Raw genomic sequence first — 13545 nt, 5'->3', positions numbered from 1 at the left:
TTTTCACAAACACAAAAAAAACTATATGTATACATATACATACACTGAACAAAAATATAAACGCAACACTTTTGTTTTTGCTCCCATTTTTCATGAGATGGACTTAAAGATCTACAATTCATTCCAGATACACAATATTACCATTTCTCTCAAACATTTCTCACAAATCAGTCTAAATGTGTGATAGTGAGCACTTCTGCTTTGCTGAGATAATCCATCCCACCTCACAGGTGTGCCACATCAAGATGCTGATCTGACATCATGGGTAGTGCACAGGTGTACCTTATACTGCCCACAATAAAAGGCCACCCTGGAATGTGCAGTTTTGTCTCACAGTAAAATGCCACAGATGCCACAAGCATTGAGGGAGCGTGCAATTGGCATGCTGACAGCAGGAATGTCAACCAGATCTGTTGCTCGTGCATTGAATGTTCATTTCTCAACCATAAGCCGTCTCCAAAGGCGTTTCAGAGAATATGGCAGTACATCCAACCGGCCTCACAACCGCAGACCACGTGTAACCACACCAGCCCAGGACCTCCACATCCAGCAGGTTCACCTCCAAGATCGTCTGAGACCAGCCACTCAGACAGATGATGCACGGCCCCATGTTGCAAGGATCTGTACACAGTTCTTGGAAGCTGAAAATGTCCCAGTTCTTGCATGGCCAGCATACTCACCGGACATGTCACCCGTTGAGCATGTTTGGGATGTGCTTGACCGGCGTATACGACAGCGTGTACCAGTTCCCACTAATATCCAACAACTTCGCACAGCCATTGAAGAGGAGTGGACCAACATTCCACAGGCCACAATTGACAATCTGATAAACTCTATGCGAAGAAGATGTGTTGCATTGTATGAGGCAAATGGTGGTCACACCAGATACTGACCGGTTCTGAGTCCCCAGACCCCCAATAAAGCAAAAAACTGCACATTCCAGGGTGGCCTTTTATTGTGGGCAGTATAAGGTACACCTGTGCACTACCCATGATGTCAGATCAGCATCTTGATGTGGCACACCTGTGAGGTGGGATGGATTATCTCAGCAAAGCAGAAGTGCTCACTATCACACATTTAGACTGATTTGTGAGAAATGTTTGAGAGAAATGGTAATATTGTGTATCTGGAATGAATTGTAGGTCTTTAAGTCCATCTCATGAAAAATGGGAGCAGAAACAAGAGTGTTGCGTTTATATTTTTGTTCAGTATATATATTTATGGGTGTATCGAGACTAGATGGTCAGTATGGATAACTAAGGTGCACTAAAACTGGGTGAGCAGGCAAGGCATGTCACCCAGGTTGTGTGACAATTATTTTATATAAATGTATATATGTATATATATATTCCATCCACCATCCCTCCTTTACGGAGAACTGCGTTATTTTTATTGTCCATTACGAAAAAAATAAAAAAACTATATATATATATATATATATATATATATATATACATATATATTTATGGATGTATCGAGACTAGATGGTCATTATGGATAACTAAGGTGCACTAAAACTGGGTGAGCAGGCAAGGCATGTCACCCAGGTTGTGTGACAATTATTTTATATAAATGTATATATATATATATATATATTCCATCCACCATCCCTCCTTTACGGAGAACTGCGTTATTTTTCTTTTCTATTGCTAATAAAAAAACTATATATATGTACATATATATATATATATATATATATATATATATATATATATATGGGTGTATCGAGACTAGATGGTCAGTATGGATAACTAAGGTACACTAAAATTGGGTGAGCAGGCAAGGCATGTCACCCAGGTTGTGTGACAATTATTTTATATATATGCATATACATATTCCATCCACCATCCCTCCTTTATGGAGAACTGCGTTATTTTTATTGTCTATTGCAAAAAAAAAACAGAAAAACTATATATATATATATATATATATATATATATATATATATATATATACATATATATTCATGGGTGTATCGAGACTAGATGGTCATTCTGGATAACTAAAGTGCACTAAAATTGGGTGAGCAGGCAAGGCATGTCACCCAGGTTGTGTGACAATTATTTTATATATGTGCATATATATATTCCATCCACCATCCCTCCTTAATGGAGAACTGCGTTATTTTTCTTTTCTATTGCTAATAAAAAAACTATATATATGTACATATATATATATATATATATATATATATATATATATATATATGGGTGTATCGAGACTAGATGGTCAGTATGGATAACTAAGGTGCACTAAAATTGGGTGAGCAGGCAAGGCATGTCACCCAGGTTGTGTGATGATTATTTTATATATATGCATATATATATATTCCATCCACCATCCCTCCTTTACGGAGAACTGCGTTATTTTTATTGTCTATTGCAAAAAAAAAACAGAAAAACTATATATATATATATATATATATATATATACATATATATTCATGGGTGTATCGAGACTAGATGGTCATTCTGGATAACTAAAGTGCACTAAAATTGGGTGAGCAGGCAAGGCATGTCACCCAGGTTGTGTGACAATTATTTTATATAAATGTATATATATATATATATATTCCATCCACCATCCCTCCTTTACGGAGAACTGCGTTATTTTTCTTTTTTATTGCTAATAAAAAAACTATATATATATACATATATATTTATGGGTGTATCGAGACTAGATGGTCATTATGAATAACTAAGGTGCACTAAAATTGGGTGAGCAGGCAAGGCATGTCACCCCGGTTGTGTGACAATTATTTTATATATATATTCCATCCACCATCCCTCCTTTACGGAGGACTGCTTTATTTTTAATATCCATTGCGAAAAAAAAAAAACTATATATATACATATATATTTATGGGTGTATCGAGACTAGTTGGTCATTATGGATAACTAAGTTGCACTAAAATTGGGTGAGCAGGCAAGGCATGTCACCCAGGTTGTGTGACAATTATTTTATATATATGTATGTATATATTCCATCCACCATCCCTCCTTTACGGAGAACTGCGTTATTTTTCTTTTCTATTGCTAATAAAAAAACTATATATATGTACATATATATATATATATATATATATATGGGTGTATCGAGACTAGATGGTCAGTATGGATAACTAAGGTGCACTAAAATTGGGTAAGCAGGCAAGGCATGTCACCCAGGTTGTGTGACAATTATTTTATATATATGTATATATATATTCCATCCACTATCCCTCCTTTATGGAGAACTGCGTTATTTTTATTGTCTATTGCAAAAAAAAACCACAAAAAACTATATATATATATATATATATATACACATATATATTTATGGGTGTATCGAGACTAGTTGGTCATTATGGATAACTAAGGTGCACTAAAATTGGGTGAGCAGGCAAGGCATGTCACCCCAGTTGTGTGACAATTATTTTATATAAATGTATATATATATTCCCTCCACCACCCCTCCTTTACGGAGGACTGCTTTATTTTTAATATCCATTGCGAAAAAAAAACACAAGAAAAAGAAAAAATATCTATATATATACATATATATATATATATATATATATATATATATATATATATGGGTGTGTCGAGACTAGATGGTCAGTATGGATAACTGAGGTGCACTAAAATTGGGTGAGCAGGCAAGGCATGTCACCCAGGTTGTGTGACAATTATTTTATATATATGCATATACATATTCCATCCACCATCCCTCCTTTACGGAGAACTGCGTTATTTTTATTGTCTATTGCAAAAAAAAAACAGAAAAACTATATATATATATATATATATATATATATATATATATATATATATACATATATATTCATGGGTGTATCGAGACTAGATGGTCATTATGGATAACTAAAGTGCACTAAAATTGGGTGAGCAGGCAAGGCATGTCACCCAGGTTGTGTGACAATTATTTTATATAAATGTATATATATATATATATTCCATCCACCATCCCTCCTTTACGGAGAACTGCGTTATTTTTCTTTTCTATTGCTAATAAAAAAACTATATATATATACATATATATTTATGGGTGTATCGAGACTAGATGGTCATTATGAATAACTAAGGTGCACTAAAATTGGGTGAGCAGGCAAGGCATGTCACCCCGGTTGTGTGACAATTATTTTATATATATATTCCATCCACCATCCCTCCTTTACGGAGGACTGCTTTATTTTTAATATCCATTGCGAAAAAAAAACACAAGAAAAAGAAAAAATATCTATATATATATACATATATATATATATATATATATATATATATATATATATATATATGGGTGTGTCGAGACTAGATGGTCAGTATGGATAACTAAAGTGCACTAAAATTGGGTGAGCAGGCAAGGCATGTCACCCAGGTTGTGTGACAATTATTTTATATATATATTCCCTCCACCACCCCTCCTCTACGGAGGACTGCTTTATTTTTATTTCCATTGCAAAAATAAAAAATTTTAAAACACAAAAAAAAAAAAAAACGAAAATAATAATAATAAAAATAATTTTGAATGTGTATTCAAATAAGTTTGAATGTGTGTGAACTATATATAAATATATATATACACATGCATATACAGAAATATATACACACACACACATATATATATATACACACACACACACACACAGACACACACTCACATAAACACATACACACACTGTGTACAGTCTTATGCAAAGGTTTGGCACCCCTTGACAAATAACATCTTTTCAATTACAAAAGCAACAATATCAGTTAATACAGTCTCTTTAGGAACTGGGGGAAAAATACACAATATTTTCAGCAAACATTGATGAATAGTTACTTTTTATGCCATAAATTGAACAAAATTACAAAATAAAAACATTATTATGGCACTCTGCAAAAGTTTGGGCACCCTACGTAATCAGTACTTAGTAACACCTCCTCTGCCAGATATCACAGCTTACAAGCGCTTCTTATAGCCAGCTGAAAGGCTTTCAGTTCTTGTACTTGGGATTTTCTCACATTCTTCCTTGCAAAAGGCTTCTAGTTCTGTAATATTCTAATATATCAAGGGCTGTATTGTCAAATAGGAGATCGGCAGCATTCTCCCACCTGAGAAAACTGTACTACAATGCCCTTGATAGTGTGTAGAAACACACTCGTCAGCTCTAGTCCTCCTGTAACAACGCAAAAGGACTGGCAACCCTCAGGTATTTATGCGTGCGATTGTATGATAAATTCACCCTGACAGTCTCACACTTCTCTTGGTACCAACAGGTCTCATGGAATATATAAAAGGCAACTGCAACAATTATACTCGGCACTAAACATCGAGGCACGGAAATGCAGCAGAGCTTGTGTATTTCTCAGGATGCATTCTAGTAAAATGCCCGGAAAATGAGCTAAAGACATATTTCAAGGGGCACTATATAAAACCGATGGAAATTTTACTGATTAAATAAAAGGAAAAGCATCGTTTGAAAAATCACAAATGTTTCTAAGATTCAATGCATCGCTTTTTGACCACATCATAGCGATGAACACATCATTGTTCCTGACAATGTCCTAATACAGAAATAAAACTTTATGTTGGTAAACTCAAAAAGCCTTCACCTGTCACACTGGCTAACGATCTCAAACGATTATAAAGCAGCATTTTGAAAAGCGCTGTTTTAAAATAACAGGTACAACACTTACCTTGTCTTCTGGCCAAATGCTTTTCACGGCTTGGCACTCCAACGGTGCTGAAACGAAATTTGTATTTCCTCCTACCTCGTTGGCCCTTCAGTTCTTCTTTTCTCCCTTTGGATGTTTTTTTCCTTCTTCTTTGGATATTGTTTTTTATTTTTGTTTGTTTTTTTTACTTTGCATGTTTTTCCTTCTTCGGATATTATTTTTTTTGGCTTATTTTTTTAGACGATGTTTTTTTCGTCTTCTTTAAAAATTGATTTTTTTCGTCTTCTTTAAATATTGTTTTTTTTTCATCCTTTTGATGTTGTTTTACGGAACAAGAGCCGTACAGTGCTACTCTATCAGGAGGTAGCGCCAACTGAACGCCTTGAAGCAGTACCCAGCTCTTTTATAGGGAGCGTCAACCCGAAGTCAAGTTCTAGAACGTTGCACTCACTTTTCATTGGTTTCCCAGCTATGCTGTCAGAATAATGTTTGCTGATTGGTCGAAAATTTTAAAACGTACCCGAGTACTGTAAAAAAAACTCAAGATCTTGCTACCCTACGGAGCACCCATAAGGTGATTTTTTTTATACGTTATATGCAGCTATTTGTAGCAGGCCGTAATTAGACTAATCCACCCTTTGTCAATAAAGCCAACAAGAGAACAGGTTGCCCAAAGTTTGCTCAGGTACACGCCACAGCACAACCTTAAAAACACTCCAGCACAAATCACACTAGTGAATGACACAGCAAATCACAGCAATAAAAAAGACCCCTATGGGCAATCCAGCACCCAGACTACAGGTGCCAAAAGGCCCAGCCTGCCTAATAATGAACCCAAAATATACATACAACAAAGAAAAAGACACAAACAAAAAAGAAAATAAAACTAGCCAGCTGCTCCCACTAAACCCCGCTCCCGAGGCCACTAAGCCGGCTGGCTTGATAATACACGATACAACCTCAGATAAAACATATTAAAGCAACACCAGGGAGGTTTACAACCTGATCCTTAAAATTATCGACCCGTAATTCCACCTTGAAAACCCCTAAAGAACAGTAGTTTACCCCATGACTCACTGCCCCATTCAAACAAAAAAAAAACAGGTTTTTGGGGTAACCTTTAGGTCAGCTCTTCAAAACCAGGTATGAGGACTCTTCAGCTAATCAGTCCTCTAATTAGAAATCTAATTAGGGAGTTGCAGCGAAAACCTGCATACACACCGGCCCTTTGCGGATAAGATTGTTCACCCCTGAAACAAGCAAACAGAAAGGCTGCTACACTGCAAATTCAATATGCCCGCCGATGCTCCACCAAATCTATCAGGACCCTGCCTGTCTTTCCCGTGCCTGCTCCTTTGCCAATATGCCCTACCATCGGAGCATGCACAGCCATCTCGCCCCGGCTATGCCTCCAGTCCGAACTGCAGTTCCTATACCTGCCTATAATTGCCTGGCTACAATCCATCCCCCAAAATGAAATTGATGACCCAACGATCACAGCTAAGAATTCTATCCCCAAACCACTGGTCTTCCTCCCCAACCGAACGATCATTCACTGACCGTGGTAACTTATAAGGGTTGGTATGATGACCAGTGGTGGACCTCACCGAACGTTTAACTGGTCTCTACACCTCGGGGGGGACATAACCTCCTCCATTATACGAGGCCTACTTGTGGATGCTCTATTGCGACCCCTCCCACCAGCCCTGTCCCCGTAAAATCACAGAGTCCTCATCCGATTCCATTTTTGTTGCCCCTGTGGGCAACCCAGACTCAGGAGACATTACCAGAACATCTTCCCCTGACATAACAACCCCCTGTGGTACTGGACGCAACTCTGTTCGGTGAACTTGACGGACAACCCCGTCCCCCTCCATTGGAGTTGCAGAGTAAACTGCACCCTGATCTTGGGGACACCGAACTACCATATACAAACAGGCATCCCAATGATCCTGTATTTTACCTCGAACATGGTTCCGCAAACACACCAGCTGACCTTCATCAAACCCCTAATCATTAACCAACTCATTGTGTTTCCGATTTCGTGGTGTGGCTTGTTCCTCCAACTAAGCCTTCACATACTCTTGAAGCACCTGCAAACTTTCCTGATGGTTTTGTACCCATTCCTCCAAAGGTCCACCATACTGACTGATCCCGGCAGGAGCCTGAAGATAGTGTATCGGTAATCGAGGCTCACAGCCAGACCTTAAATAAAAAGGCATCATCCAGTCATTTGGTGGGGTGTAGTATTGTAAGCTTCTCTGCTGGAGGAAGTGTGTGAAGCAAATTGTGCAAAAAAAATATTAAAGCAACACCAGGGAGGTTTACATCTAGATCCTTAAAATGATCGACCTGCAATTCCACCTTGAAAATCCAATTACCATATAAAGGATACAAGATGTAAAGATGACAAATGACATGGCACACATTTGTTGTTTAGACTGTTGTGTCAGGTTAATTGAAAGCTGAAGGATCTTAGTGTTTACTAGTCTAAGTAACAGAATGTCTAAACACTGTGCTTGCCTTTATGGGTTTTTAAGCAGAACATATAGGTATAGAAACATATTAACATTACGTTTCACGATTCACTGACTGGAGAATAGGAGAATATACACATCAATATTACTACTTAAGTTAACTAACCCTAATCCCAACCCCTATTGGCACGGAGCCCGCCAGGGTTCAGGTGAGATATAAATCTGTAATCTGTATCAATGGTTTTGCTATCCATACCCACCCTATTAATGTTAGCTTCCCAGGGTTTCTTGTTAGACAAGCTCTGTGTCTCTCTATACCCCCATTTACTGCACGACTGATTGTCCATTTATAAAGAATCAAATAGGGTGAAGATGGTTTTAGTTTACAATTACTCTGGAAGGTGACCAGATTAAAAAAAACTAAATACCATGCCTACGTGTATGTAATCTCCATCACAGTCCCCATTTTCCCCATAATCCTCGTTTTGATAGTGCCAATTTGTGTAATGTGAGTTTTTTTTTTTTTTTTAAAACTGTTATAGAAGAACATACTGGATGCCACATGTGTACAATTACCCCTTTCTAATTAGTGGGGTCCGTTGTGTCAGCTACAGCCTTTACTAACATACACATAAGTATACAGTCTTACAGCACTTTTGTTTTCCTTTTGTATTTAATGGTTTTCCATTTAGGGGGCAGCATGGTGGTGCAGTGGTTAGCACTGTTGCCTCACACCTCTAGGGCCCGGGTTCGAGTCTCCACCTGGGTCACATGTGTGTGGAGTTTGCATGTTCTACCCATGTCATCGTGGGGTTTCCTCCGGGTACTCTGGTTTCCCCCACAGTCCAAAAACATGCTGAGGCTAATTGGAGTTGCTAAATTGCCCATAGGAGTGTATGCGTGAGTGAATAGTGTGTGAGTGTGCCCTGCGATGGGCTGGCCCGCCATCCTGGGTTGTTCCCTGTCTCGTGCCCATTGCTTCCGGGATAGGCTCCAGACCCCCCGCGATCCAGTAGGATAAGCGGTTTGGAAAATGGATGGATGGATGGACAGTTTTCCATTTGAGGAATTAGCAAAAAACTGCAGTGCATGATGGGTAGGATCTAAAGGCTGCCTAACGCCCTTAATTTGTTTGCAATTTCGCCAGGTAGGCTACCTTCTTTAAACTGCGTTTTGCTAGACTACACATTTCGAGATGTTTTATTGTAGTCTTGGTAAATATATATATATAGTTTAGCCTAACCCAGCCACTTAAGGGAGCAAGCCAGCTCAGGTAGGTGCCAGTCCCAAGCCCGGATTAATGGAGAGGGTTGGCGTCAAGAAATAAAGAGAAATAAAGACAACTAATACTCCTAGTTTGCGAGATCTGACTGCAATGGCAGCACTGCTACAAGGGTGTGGATAAATCTATACAAATATCACCTGCATGCACATTACTTCTTTTACAATAACCAACTCCTGATCCATACTGTTAGTCGTGAAAAAAAAAACTATCGTGTACATAGAGGCCCTGTGTAAAAAGATAACTGCCAAGGAAAAGATCAAAAACATTTATTTCAAGGATACAAAGTTTTTATGGTCATGTACAGTGTACAGTGCAATTCTTATTTGATTAACTTGAATGTCTCCACAGACTAGACGATTAAACAAATAAAGCAGCGCAACATTACAGTAACTAATAACAAATAAACAAAGCTCACGAGTACTATTACAGTATTTATATCATTTATTTAAACTTAATTTTACCAGGTAAATTAACTACAAAGCAGTTACCACTGCTTTACCTGCTTCTCGGGAGAAATAGCAGATATACGTCATGTATGTGACTAAATTCTTAAGCCAATAAGGGCAAAGTTGTGTCGTAATGGAGGCGGATCCAGTTTGTGCAGCCGGTTAAAGACATTACGGGCATGTAAATGGAGAACGAAATTATAGTTATACCGAATCTCCTACACACAATACCAAGGTTACCAACTTTGGTCAGCTGACCGGAGTGAGACGTTCAATTCCCGTAAGATTTCTTTGCGCCAGCCTGAGAGTCTGAAAACACGTCACACCAGATGCATGAGAGATGGAAACCTGGGATATTCAGTCGAATCAGATCAAATATGATGCTAAGTTAGTACTAAGTTAAAATATGTTCCGGACTTGTAACATGCACCCATGATTTGGAACAGTCAGCAGGCTGTCTCTGGCCACGCCCCCTACACTCGGTCCGGCCCCTGGCTTTTCCTGAATTCTGATTCCTTTAGATAAACATTGACTTCATTGATATTGTTATTGATTTATCGACAGACCATCATACGTTTTAGACGTTATAATAACAACACTCTATTGATCCCCAAAGAGAGAAATTCTCTCCTTGCCTGCCCCCTCTTACTGTCCATGATACACAAGCACATATGTAGAAAAACGTCAGCTTGGAAGCCAAGGCTGGACTTAACCTACTCCTTAGGGTTCAACTGGAAACTGCCCCATGGCCGAGCGGTCTAAAGCCTCCTGCGCAGCGAAAATGGCCTTTCAAAGTAAGGGGTATTCTGTTCTCCGAAGTAAGGCGTGGGTTCGAATCCAACTTCCGACAAAAGTACGCTACAGCAGAATTTGAGCCACTGATCGGCTTTGTTTTATTTTTGCGTTTCAGGCAAAACTACATAACACTTAAGAGGTGCAGGATGATCTGTCTTGCTCTCGCGAGGTTTTTGTACGACGTGACATGGTGACATAATGCAGCGGACGATAAAAATCTAACCACAATGCATTGCGTCAGGACCAGAATGTATTGCTTTAAGCCAGCGCTGTATGTGGGTACATGAAGTGGAAAGCACCCAATAACAAACATAACATTTAAAAAAAATCTACAAACTAGTGGGAATATAAAATAAAATAAATGTGTCTGGGCAAATTGGTAAGTTAAATTAAATCGTTTTAAGCAGTGTTAAGCAGTGTGTGGTTTTAAACACGAGTAGCATGTACCGTGTTGACGGCGCATGAACGTATCTTGGCAGCACATGTAAAACTTAGATTTGCAAGCGGGATGTGAAACAGCATTTAGGTGTTTAAAACAGCAATAGAGTGCGTGTTTGTTCACGCAGTTACAATGTTTAGTTGTTATTTCTGTGGAACATCAGTGCAAACCCTTAGGGAACATGTTTTACATGTCAAACTTCACCGTCATGAACCACGATGCGTGTTCAAGTGTGGCGCTACAGATTGCCACAATACGTTTCGTTCATATGGGGAATTTAAGGCTCATTTTTACCGTAAACATAACACAGATTCATATATTGATACTACAAATGCCCTTACGGTGTTTACGTGTAATATGTCTATGTGCCAGCGCCAATGTCGCGATGTCAGATCACTAACAGCTCACTTAAAGGAACATATAGCCGAAGGACGTGTTGTGACATGTCCGGTGACAGGATGCGACCATACGTTCACTGTGAGATCGTCGTTTACAGCCTACATGTCCAGGAAACACAGACAATGTTCTGTGGACAGTATAAGAGATCTTTATAAGGAGACAGTTTCTCAGTTTCTTGAAACTGAACCGTTAGTTACAGGCCCTACAGAGAGATTTAGTGAGACTGATGAAGGTGAAGTCCATCTTACAGAAAATTTCAGTGACCTTTTTCTTAGAAATATTTCTCTTTTCTACTTGAAATTACATGGGCAGTTTCTTCTGCCAGCATCAACTATACAAAATATTATTGAAGAGATGCTAAGCATACATGAACTAGGACAGACATATACTTTGAATAAATTAAGTGCATTCCTGAAAAGTGACTTAACTGAATTAACAGATGAGGTTATTGGTAGTATATGTGATGTTGTGAAGGAATCTGACCTTTTCACCATTAGTCATGAAGGACCAATGAGAACCAATTTTTCAAGAACTAGGGCTTTTAAACAGATGTTTAGATACACAGAACCTGTAAAGTTGTACTTAGGAAGGGATGAAACAAGGTCACAGAGGTTTGCCTACTATGTTCCATTGAAAGACACTTTGAGACATTTACTGGAGTCAGACTTATGGCAGAATTGTGCTGCACAGGGTACATACGTACCATACACTGATGTGCTTTGTGATGTCAGTGATGGTCAGGTATATAAAAACAATGAGTTCTTTTCTCAAAACCCATCATGTCTAAAACTAATTCTATATCAAGATTCTTTTGAGGCGGTGAACCCATTAGGTTCAGCAAAAAGCAGCACAAAGTAGTAGCTGTATATTTGTCTCTGGCTAATTTACCACCTCATCAAGTACAGACCACATGTCACTTGTAATGCTGTGTCAGGAAAAAGACTTCAAACACTTTGGCCATGACAAAGTTTTCTCAAGGCTCATTGCAGACTTAAAAGACCTGGAAGACAATGGAATAACGGTGGCAGAGGAAAAAGTTAAAGGGACTGTTTTGTGCATTGCAGGGGACAATTTGGGGTCTCATAATATCGGTGGATTTACAGAAAATTTTAGTTTTTCTGAATATTTCTGCAGGTATTGCCGGACAACCCGAACAGATTTTCAAACAGATCCAAATGCATTTTACAGTCTGAGGAACAACAAAACGTTGAAGGTATAATATCTGAGTTTTAATTCATTGAATTACTTCGATGTTTGTATGCCTGGCCTGCCACCTTGTTTAGGCCATGACATTTTTGAGGGTATCCTTTCCTATGATTTAGCCCTTTACCTGAAGTACTTCATCAAGCAGAAAAAGTGGTTCACTTATTCAATTCTGAATAGACGCATTAAGAAATTTAAGTACAGTGGCTCTGATGTGTTGAGTAAGCCATGTGCAGTAAACTCCAATGGAGTAAAGCTTTATGGTCAGGCTGTTCAGAACTGGAATTTTCTAAGACTTCTTCCTGTGATCATGTGTGACAAGGTGAAAGAGCCCACAGATGATGATTGGCAGTTGACCCTTCAGCTAAAAGACATTGTGGAGCTGATTTGTGCACAGAAAATTTTATTGCCAGAGGTTGCATACCTTGACGTTCTTATCCAAGAATATCTTGCTTGTAGATTTTCTTTCTTTCCAGGACATAGGTTAAAGCCTAAGCATCACTACTTGCGACACTACCCTGCACTGATTTTAAAGTTTGGTCCTTTGATCAGGTTGTGGACAATGCGATTTGAAAGTAAATAAGGCACCATGGCAACAACAGTCAGAACAGCATCCAGTTCACAGCTAGTTTTAAAAATTGCTTTAACGCAGAGTGATTACAGGAAATAGGTGTACTGCTTAATATTAATTAAATTATTAAAATGTGCTAATAATAGACATATTTGTCAGTCAGACATTGTGCTTTTTAAAGAGCAGAAGGGATACATTAAATTACGATTATATTGTCCTTACTGTATATATTTTTACATTTTTCCCCTCAATGATATAAATATTTTCCCCCCT

Source organism: Brienomyrus brachyistius, unplaced genomic scaffold (assembly GCF_023856365.1).
Source record: "Brienomyrus brachyistius isolate T26 unplaced genomic scaffold, BBRACH_0.4 scaffold108, whole genome shotgun sequence".
Taxonomy (NCBI): Eukaryota; Metazoa; Chordata; class Actinopteri; order Osteoglossiformes; family Mormyridae; genus Brienomyrus; species Brienomyrus brachyistius.
The sequence above is the reverse complement of the archived record's forward strand: the minus strand, read 5'-3'. Positions refer to the sequence as shown.